This window comes from Crocodylus porosus, unplaced genomic scaffold (assembly GCF_001723895.1).
Source record: "Crocodylus porosus isolate Cpor-Errol unplaced genomic scaffold, CroPor_comp1, whole genome shotgun sequence".
NCBI classification, from domain to species: Eukaryota; Metazoa; Chordata; order Crocodylia; family Crocodylidae; genus Crocodylus; species Crocodylus porosus.
This window is the reverse complement of record NW_017728931.1, coordinates 90,838,184-90,849,400: the sequence shown is the minus strand read 5'-3', so window position 1 is coordinate 90,849,400 and position 11,217 is coordinate 90,838,184.

The following is an 11,217-nucleotide window of genomic DNA, read 5'->3' as shown; positions in this document are numbered from 1 at the left end:
GGGTAGGGGCATGGGGGGAGGGGCAGATCAATGTCCCTACAGTGAGGGAGGGATTGGGACAAGACACCCAGAGCGCAGCCCTGGCTCCACCCACCCCACAGAGCACAGCCCAGCAGCAGGAAGCTGGAGCTACCCTTCCGGAGTACAGCCTGGCCCAGCCTGCCCCACACAGATCTGGGGGCACATGCCCGCTCCCATGCCCTCCTGGACCAGTGGTTTGCGGTGGCATTCAGTGGCGAGAACCCCCCTCCCCGAGTCTCATGCCTCTTCGCCCTGGCTGGGCAGCTTGACCTAGCCCTAACCTCAATCCCTCCCTCCCTGTGGGGGTGTTGATCTGCCCCACCCCATGCCTCTTTCCTCCCCCCTCTGCCCACCACAACAGACTTACCAGCTGGAGGCAGCTGTGTCCAGCATGGTCAAGGACTGCTGCCTGTTTAGTGTATGGCTGAATCTCCAAATCAGCACCAAATCTTCAGATCTGAATTGGCCAAATTGATTTGAGACAGTGATTCGAATCACCGAATCAAATCACAGGCCCTCCAAATCAGCCGAATCTGAATTGAATACTTGCCGCTTTGCATAGGCTTAGTGCCCAGCACAGGGGCTGCCTGGGGGTGGGGGAAGGCATCAGCAGTGACGGAAGTCTCTAGAGAAGCAGCTACAGGCACTTTTAGAGTAGTTGAGGCAGAAACGGGGTGCTGAAAGCAGGTAGAGAGCATTTACTTTCTCACCCAGAGGGAATCTTGTAGCATACTTCCATTGCACTTCTGGCACACTAGTGAGCTGTGGCACAACCTATGGGAATTGCTGTCTTAGGCTCTTCAGCTGCATTCTAACATGGGCCTGTTATATAATCACTCATGCACAGACACATCACTTGTCACATCCATTATAGTTCTGTGCCTAGCAACATTCACTTTAGCAACATTTTAATGATATAAAAGGACTACTTTCAGCTTGCATAAGCAGTAACTAAAGGTGCCTTCCCATTAGTTAGCTTTCCAAGGATGCCTCACCCTGGTGCTACAGGAGTGCCTATTTGGCCTTGTGTATGTGGGTTGTATACATACGCTTGTGTGTGCATACACCAGTTTGCCTCAGGCAGCCAGAACCCTACACCTCACATTGACGTGATCAATGGAATTGATGGATGGATGCAAGGACATTAAGAACAACGTTCTCAACACAATCATACTGGTATCAGTATGCTGACAAAGCTTTTCTTTGTTTTCTTCTCTGTTCAGCTGAATTCAGTTCTTTTGATTTTTATTAACTTTTAATTAAAATATGCTGCAAACATCTATGCAGATTATACAGATAGAGTGTTTTATATCTTTTTTCATTATAATGCAACAGCTCTATATACAATGAAAATCTGTTATAATAGGCAGGGTACTATAGTAGATACAACTTAAGCTTAAGTTTTTGAAGATCATATATTATGCTTTGACTTTATATTCAGATATTGTTATCATGATGTAAACAGTGCTATTGACAGACTGCTTTAATAGTCACAGTAAAAAATGCATTTTTTTAAAGACTTGATGGAGCACTACAGATATTTGGGTGTCATTTATTGAGGATTTTCTACCCTGTACAGGAGAAATGACACAGTTGTCAGTAAAGTATAAGAGATTAAAATAATGGCCTCAGCAAAACAGGTAAAAGAAGAATTTTCTGGATTCCAAGTACAACACAGTCCCCTTTCAGAGGCTGGCAAAAAGGGGCTTGTTTTCTCTAATACTCATGCAGACTAATGCACATACTTGGTTAAGGAAGGACCGTAATTAGCTACAAGGTGTCAGAGGTTGGTCAGAGTTGTAGATGATAGTCTAATTCTTCCAGGCCTATCATAAAAGGGCTGTGCTATAGAGAATAAAAATTAGGGAGGAAGGAGGAGAGTAGTAAAGGTAGAGGGTGAGGATAGAATGAAAGAAAGAAATAAAAAATGACCATGATTACATCACCTTCCTCTTGCCTCCTAGATCTCATCACAAACAGTACTTACACTTTTGCTTTAGATTTCAGTTGACATAAACTTTGTTATATATGAGCCAGACTCTTAAAGGCACAATAGTTTTTGCAATTAGTTTCTGTTTTACACTAAAGCAAAGTATGCTGGTATTTAAATTTCACCCAAACATATGAAATCCTTACTTGCTCTCATTGGCCTTCTACAAACACCAACCATATTTCAAAAATATAAAAAACTCCTACTCTTACAATTTACATAGCCTTGGGAACTTGACTATTACCAGGAGTCTTCCTAGAGCAGTTTCAGACTTCGTCTGATACTATTAAAGTTGGAGGTCTTCTATATCTTCTGAAGACCTGAAGCCAGACTGGGCTTAATGAAGACAGCTGTACATCTTCCTGTATTCTGGAGCCCAGGTGAGAGTCTCTTGTGCTGGTGGAAAGAAGAGGACAAAGAGCAAGAGGTGAAGAACAAGCAGTTGTATTGGCATGGTGCAGAAAACAATAGTTGCTTCTTACTCCTATGACTAGAATAAATTAATATCTTCCCTAGCAATTGGGGAAAAGGTGGGGGGAAGGGGAAGAATGGCCTTCTAAGTGGAATTTTTTATTTAAAGTACAATTTTTTATTGAAATGATAACTTGCAAGTTAGGGTTGGGAAGAAAGCCTCACCTCAGAAAATTAAAAGAAGAAACCAGCACAAAATAGTATGAACTGCTTTTTGAATGTGATTTAAGCCAGTCTCCAAATGTCACACCTCTCTGACATTATTGTACTATCCTTCTCTTAGATCTACATATTTTAATAATTTGCCTCCTGTAAATTTAGGGCTGCCAAATGATTAAAAAATTTGATCGTGATTAGTCACGTGATTAAAAAATTAGTTGCAATTAATAATAATTTTAATTGCACAGTTAAAAGCTCAAAATTATAACAGAAAAACTCAAAATTATGCAAAATGATGCAGGTACTTTGTATGGTTGGGGGTGGGTATGTGTGTATGTGGGGTATTGTGAAGGTGTGGGAGGCTGTGGGTGTGTGTGTGGGATTTGGCGCTCGGGGAAGGGGGTGGTCTCCACACACCCTGGCAGAATGCAGGGTACTGTGGGTCAGGAGTGAGGGGCCGCAGCAAGGTTGTGGGGGCTGTGGCTTGGGAGTGAGGGGCAGACGTACACCCACACCCACACCCATACTACCCAGCAGGTGTTGGACATGAGGGGCAGACACACGCACACACCACCCAGGTAAGTCTGTGGAGGAGAGGAGGGGCAGGGGGAGAGGGAAGGGGTGGGAGTGCAGATTGAGGCCTCTGTGGTGAGTGGGGGAAAGGGGCAGGGGCAGGGGCTGGGGTGAATGGGGCAGGTTGTGGGAAGGAGCTGTGGGCAGCTTGTCTAGGGGACGGGGGGGGGGGGGGCGCAGCTGTGTGCACCCCCCTGGGGAGGCATGGGGGCCATGTGCTCCCTGAATTTGTGCATGGGATAGAGCCAGGCTGCCCGCTGCATGCTGGGGCTCTGTACCCTGCTGCCTTTGCGCTGGGAGCTGTGTGATGCCATGTTATGCCTCCTGCCACTGGGCAGGTAGGGGATGAACTGCATGGCTAGGCAGCAGGGAACAGAGCCCCAGCCTGCAGCGGACAGTCCACCTCTGCCCTGGATACAAATCTTGGGGGCATATGCCCCCCTTGCCTCCCCTGTGGGTGTGCGCAGTGATGTGGAACTGTGTCCCCCTTCACACCCTTGGATGAGCCTACAATCCTTTCTGGTCCTGGGGATGTATTCACTCCAGTGCCTGCCCCTGCCCCATTCCCTCCCCCACCACAAGGGCCTTGATCTGCCCATTCCACCCCTTCACTCTCCCTCTGCCCCTCCCCCTCTACAAACTTACTGGCAGGGTGCTGCTTTACACACAGCATGCAGGCTGCAGCTGCTTATATGTGTTTGTGTCTGTGTGCATGTCCTGTCCCCTCCTGCTGCAACCCCCTGCAGCCCATACCTGGGCTGCCCTGTGATCCTCTGTGCTGCCACTGTTGCCCCACTGGGTGGTCCAGAAGCGACAGAGCAGAACTTGGACATGGGCTCCAAAACTACATGTGTGATTATCATGATAAAAAAATTAACACAAAAACCATGCAATAACTGTACTTAATTGACAGCCCTATGTAAATTTAAATCTGACACCCCACAGCGGAATTGCTTCACAGCAGATATGAATGAAGGGGAGTTCTTTACTATCTCAGGCAGTTGAGCTAGGACACAAGTTACACATAAACTGGTTCAAGTGATCAGAAACTCATTTAAACCTGTAACAGAACAGAAGCTCAGTGCAAATAAACCAGTTTCAAAACAGCTGAAACTGGTTTAAAACAAACCTGGTTGAATGTAGCATTAGACTTAACTGACTGAGGTCAAAACAGTTTATGGAACTTCTGTCCCAGAACCCTTCTCAGTTCAAGTTAAATCAGAGTCCCCGGCGTCCCATAATACTTTTCAGCCTTGGGCTGTGCTGCGTGCTCCAGAGAGCAGGATTGGGCATGCTCCTCTGTTCCCTAGCCAGAGCAGTGACAGCTGGCTGACAAGGGGGTGGGAAACCCAACTGGGGACCACAGCTGGGTCTGCCTGGTGGGGACAGCCCCTGCCAGACTCTTCCCCCCTTGACAGTGGAGTGGAGTAGGTGGGGGGGTGAGGGGCAGGGCTTGGGGTGGTGGGCAGAACCAGTTTGAGAAGGACCACTAGCACTTCCTTTTTCCCCACCCACTCCCTCAGCCTGACAGGGGCTGCCCTCCCCCACCTTGGGGAGTGGGGCAGGGGGCAGAAGCCTGGCAAGGGGCAGAAGCCTGGTCAAGTCTGCCTGGGGGGAGGGATTTAAACCCCCATCCTCCAGGTGCTAACTCAGGGCTGGGGCCTGGCCACATCCCCCTCTGCTTGAGCAAGGAGGGGGAAAAAGTCTTAGAGATTCAGTCCCTTCCCTTTGGCAGTGGCTGAGAGGTGTGCTGTAGTGCCCCCAGCTTCTGGCCTGAGCCACCGCAAGCATGTGGCTGGATTTCCTGAATCAAAAGTGAATTTCTGTTCACTTGCTCCTCAGTTTAATCTCTACAGTTTAGACTAACCTACAAAGACTGAATTGATTCAGCCTTGGGCTTTTTTATTGTCTGTCTTTAGCCTTGAAGAGCTTATAGTGACACAAATAATTACTCTTCCTATTATCTTTGACATGGAATCATAGGAGTACAGAGCAGTATAACAAACACAAGACGGGATATGTAACTCAAGAAAATATGATTGCCACTGACATAAGACTACAAGCTCTGCTTAAAAATGGTATGGATGTAAATATATCTAACACCTAGTTCATAAATGCTTATTTCAATTCTCTGTGATTTAATAGTTAAACAAGTCTTTATAGTACTAACAATAAATGGAGGATGTTTTGGACATAATATATAAAATGTTATAACACATAATTTACATGAATGATGTGTTGCAAAATATGGAGAGATTTAACTTACAGGCATCATCTTTCCCTTTCTTACAGACACATCTTGCATTAAGGCATGTCAAGGAAACAGGATCATTTAATGGTTTATTCATTCTCTATAACCAGATAAATCTATAACCCATTGTCCACATATTCACCTGCTGCTAGCTGCTATTGAGTTCTATAATGAACAGCTGTGGAAAAGGCAAAATGTGTTGCAACCTCTGGCTATTTTCATTTCAGATACTTAGCTCTGCATGAGAAGAATGATACCTAATTAGTTAAGCATATGGTCAAAAATAGCAGACACCCTAAATCTGACTATCTTCTTCCCTTCCTTGCAGATGTTTGCAAAATCCACATGTTGTTTGCGTTTTATATTTTCCAAACAGATAGTATTTTTCTTGGAGTTAAGGATCATGTTCTTCCACTCTTCATTCTCATAGGGCGATTTGATGAGCAAGGCTCTACTCAGTGTAGAGTGTACCTTAATCAGTAGCCTTATAATATAGATTGCTGCCCGAAAAATGGAGGCAAAAGCTTAGGAAAGAAACAGATTTCAAGATCCTAAAAAGTTTGTGTTATGAACACTGGGGGCTGTTGTTCTCTTAGTACAGTGGCCTGAGTGGGAAGATGCTGCACAGTTAAGTTACTCATTGGCTAGGGGCAAATATTCAAAAAACCTGAGCCTGAAGTGATTCAATCTTTGCAGGTTAGTCTAACCCGCCTAGGTTGAACCAGTTTGAATCACCCAGCCTACACAGCCTCAGGCTAGCACTCTGAGGCAAAGGATGCGTGTGCAGTACATGCATCTGTTGATGATACTGAGCTTTCCAATCTCCATCTCCCTGCTTCTTCATACTGTCTGGAAACCTGATAGGCGAGGGAGCAAGAAAAGAGCTGATAACACAGCATTTATCAGCCCATCACCAAAACAAAAGCCTCTCTCACTAATTCAAGCTTTTCTTAAACAGCTTTTTCCAAGGAAGGAATGGACAGACATTATCAGCTGATGTGTTGATTAGCTCCAAAAAGCCCTAAGTGGACACTGTTCTGTCTGCCTGTCCCAGTGAAATTGGAGATACACACAGACACCTCTCAGCATTACTTAGCATACCACATGCCTAGAGTCTGTGCTGTGAGAGATGGGAGGGAGGGATGGGGCCTAGGAGGGAGCAGCAAGTGGCAATGGGGCGGTGGGGCACAAAGAAGCCAGGCAGGCCCTGCTGTGCCTGCAGTCTCTGATGGAGCTCCAGCCAGAGAATAGAGGGGCAGAGCCAGACCTGTTCACTGGAGCAGAGAGCCCAGCCCAGGGCTGCAAAGCATTTGGGATGCAGGGGGACTCAAATAATTTAACTTAACCCAGGAAGGGGTCTGGGACAGACATTGCATAAACTGGTTTGACCCAAATCAGTTAAGTCTGATACTACATTCAACCAGGTTTAGCTTAAATCAGTTTCAGCCATTTTGAAACTGCTTTATGTGCACTGGACTTATGTTCTGTTACAGGCTTAAACTAGTTTCTGATCTCTTAAGCTGGTTTATATGTAATGTCTGTCCCTAGCCTTTAGGCGCTCTAGGAAATATACATTGCTCCATGGAGCTCCTCAGAATATAATGAGAACACAGCTTTCTGCCCCTTCAGAAATTTCACTGCATGCTCTATTTCATGGCTGGGCAGTTCCTGTGCTATGTATAGGCCAAGGGCTCTCTGTCTCCCACCCATCTGGGGTTAATGCTGTGAACATTGCTACCTTGTATAGTCATTGTTCTTAGATGGATGTGAGGACTTAGCTGGGGGGTCTCTACGTGCAGGTGCAAGAGGGATGGGCGCTTTCTACATTATCTACAAATTTGGACCATCTGCATCCATTTTAAAGTAAACCATTTTCTTTTATATGAAAATTACATTGTGACTGTTGTCCACTTGTTTGCATTCATCTGGCTGATCTTTAAAAACTGTAAGCCCAGCCCTACATAGTGTGAGTGCTTCTTGAGAGGTTCTGAGGGCTCTACGCCACTACTGAATGCAACGAGTTTAGGGCCAAATCTTTTCTTCTGCAGAACGGAGGGAACAATAGGACCATAAAAAGTAAGGGGCAGCTGTTAATGTTACATTGCTTCTGTATTCATTTTCATAGAAACAGAACAATAAATATTAGTTTGTCACATGGTTTCTGGAGCCCCTGTTAGAGAAAAATATGAGTGTGCATATTTGAAATCTTGCTACTGTCTACTATACCTTAGAAAATTATGTTTTAAAAGGCTTTTCTTCCTTTTTACTAAAGAGAGCAAGAATATGTTTCTGTTCAGTGTAGGAAGCAACTGCCCAAAAGGGCATTGGTGGTATTCTAAATAATAAACAAAGATTCTTTAATTGTATATCTTTAAAATTTCCTCCCAGCTTGAGGGTGCTATGAGGTACATGGAAAGAATAGGAGAGGTACTTAAAAACAGAGTTCCAGAAAGTCAGTTTGCAAGAGATCATAGAGTCATAGATTATAAGGGGCTGGAAGGGACCTCACAAGATCATTGGGTCTAGTCTTTCCTGTAGTGCAAGGGGGGCAACTGGGGTGAGGTGACTCCAGTGAAGGGATCATCCAGTCTCCTCTTGAAGATTTCCAGGGTAGGTGATTGCACTACCTCTGGAGAGAGTTTATTCCACAGCTTAGACACCCTAACTGTGAAGTTTTTCCTAGCATTAATCCTGAAATAATCTTCCAGGATTTTGTGGCCATTACTCCTGGTTTTCCCCAAGGGTGCTCTGGTGAACAGTTGTTTGCTGAGCCCTTGATGTATTCTTCTGTGTCATGGGATCAGGTCCCTAAGGATGGCTGTGTTGCCCCCAAGGCCCCTTGACCATGCCAATTCAGCTTGATGGGCACCCTCTGTTCTCACCCACCATGTCTTAATGGATTTATGATATAGGGGGGCTGCCTTCACGTCCCCTTGGACATGGTTCTAATGAATTTCCTCGACCCTGTGGGTTCCCAAACCCCTTGTGGGTCCCATTCCAAAACAGATGTCACAGGACACCCCAGCCTTATGGGCTACAAGCATGGCTCCAACCGCCCCTTTACCATGTCCCAAGCCTTGCAGATGGCATTGACATTGTTCAGTCTGGGCCTGGGTATGAATTGGCCCCCTTGTCCCCCTGGACTCTCCACAGCCCTGTCTCTGCAGCTCACTGGCACTAGGGTCAGTGCACCCCAAATGCCACACCCTCTCTGGTGCTGGGGTCAGTGCACCCCCAAATGCTGTACCCTCTCTGGCACTGGGGCCCCCACACTATAGTGGGGCCCCAATGAGGCCTCCTCCTTCCCCAATAGCCTCTCCCAAACCACCAGTCTTATAAACAGAAATCAACATCAAGGCTATAACATAACTCAAGCTATAACATAATTTGAGCCACACAGGGCATGTCCCTCAACAGTACCAAAAGCTGCACTTGCAGTCAGGCCTCTCTGCTTTGCTTACTCTGGGAGAGCTCCTTCCCCCTTGGCTGCTGGCAGGGAACTGCCCACCTGGCCTCTAGCCTGGGGTTTATATACAAGCCAGGCCCTGCCCCTTCTGGTCAGCTGACCGCTGGTAGGTGTAGGCCCACTAGCTTATTCTGCCTGCCTTGGTAACCAGCAGCTGTGGCTCCCAACTGACTGCTAGGGCTCTCTCCCTCGCAGTTCCAGCCCTTAAAAGGAGCAGGACACTTTAGTGCCCTGTGACATTCTGCTAGAGCAGTAAGCTATTGCCAAGTTCTATCTCGGTCTTCTCTTTTTTATGCTGAAGAGACCCAAGTCCCTCAACCTTTCCTCATATGGCTTGCCTTGCAAATCTTTGATCATATAGGTGGCTCTTCAAGCTTTTCCATATTCTTGTTGAAGTGCAGTGCCCAGAACTGGATGCAGTACTCCAACTGCGGTCTTGCCAATGCTGAGTAAAGCAGAAGAATCACTTCCTTGTTTTTGCTTGAGATGCATCGATTGATGCATGCCAGAGTATTGCTTGACCTGCTGGCTACAGCATTGCACTGATGGGTCATGGTCATACTATGGTCTATTACTACCCCTAGGTCACTTTCAGTTTGGTGCCACCGAGCCTGTGAGTATGTTGGGGATTGTTCATCCCCAGATGGAGCACTTTACACTTCTCAATGTTGAGCTTCATCTGGTTCCAATCTGCCCAACTTGCCAGCCTGTCTAGGACTGCCTATATCTGCAGTCTATGTTCAAGCATGACCATGTTCCCACATAATTTGGTGTCATCCATGAACTTGGCTAGTGAGCTCTTCACCCCTGCATCCAAATCATTGATAAAGATGTTGAAAGCACTGAACCAAGCACAGACCCCTGAGGAACACCACTGGCCACTTCTCACCAGCATGACAGAGCTGTTCATTAGAATTCTCTGGGTGTGTCCACACATGTAAGTATGTGCGCTTGCAGCAGCTCAGATAGAAGTGGTGCAAATTTGAGCAGGGGCTTTTTGCCTCAGCGCACATGCTTGGACGTGCACTTTGTTGTGGAGCAAATTGTGCCACTTGGGGCAAAATAACCCTGCCTGGCTCCTCCTGGATATTCAGCCGGGGGAGCTAGAGCCTGGGGCCAGCACCTGTGCTGTCTCCAGCAGTATAAAAAGCTGCTCTGGCAATTAGCTCAGGGCTACTAGCTCTCAGGAGCTTCTGTGGTCCAGCCAATTGGTACCTGGGAACATTACCCCTTGTGCCAGCTGGACTGCTGAAGCAGCCCTGAGAGTTCCCTGCACCCACTGCAGCAGTCTGGCAGTGGGGGCTGCTGCTTGGCTGTGACCTGCTGTGCACCTGCCAGACTTGTATGGGGACTGCAGAGCCAGTAGAGGCATCTTCCTCTCTGGGCTAGCTGCCAGTGGACTGGGTTGGCTTTTGTGTGACACTACTGCCATTTGGGCCCCCTACCCAGCCATTTGGGCAGCTATCACCCGGAAGATGTTTTGAGTGTGGTGGCTTGCTTTGAACTGTCAAAGCATGTCCTTTTGGCCCCATTTGGCCAGCAAGTCAGCCACAGCCAGATGGGTCCAAGGTGCCAGCTCTGAGCAAGCAGGGTCCTGCCACTGGCCTCCCTAGCAGGAATTCTGGTGTTCCCTATTGGAAAACTGAAAAGTCCCTGATAAAAAAATCCCCAAATCACTCTCTAAAATACCCCCAAATCCATGTTTCTCCACAAGTAAAACAAAAGACCACTATAAAGAGAGAGAGAGTGAGACAGAGACAGCCAGCAGTTGGACAATGTTTTATTGATATATCCACAGTGTTAAAGCAAGTCTCTTAACATAATAATAAAGTGAACTCTAAATACAGGTTTCATGAATTCATGAATACATATTTTTCTGCCCTCCCACAGGGCGATGGCCCCCAAACAAGGGCTATGGCCCTCCAACAGGGGATTCAGCCCCTACACAATGGGTTCAGCCCTCACACAAGGGGTTCATCCCCCCAACAGAGGGTTCAGCCCCCACACAAGGTCTACACCTCCCCAACAGGGTGTTCAGCCCCCAACAGGGAGTTTGTCCCACACACAAAGGGTTCAGCCCCTCAAAAGGGGTTCAGCCCCCCAACAGGGGGTTTGGCACTCTCACAAGGGGTATGGCCCCACCAACAGGGGTCAAATGGCCCCTGCAGGGGCTATGATCCCCCCTGCAAGGCCCACATACCCAACCCCAGCCCTCAATTGCTGCCCACCTGGTCCCATCCCCCACCAGCTACTGCAGCCCCCCCAATGGCTACCCCACCTAGCCCC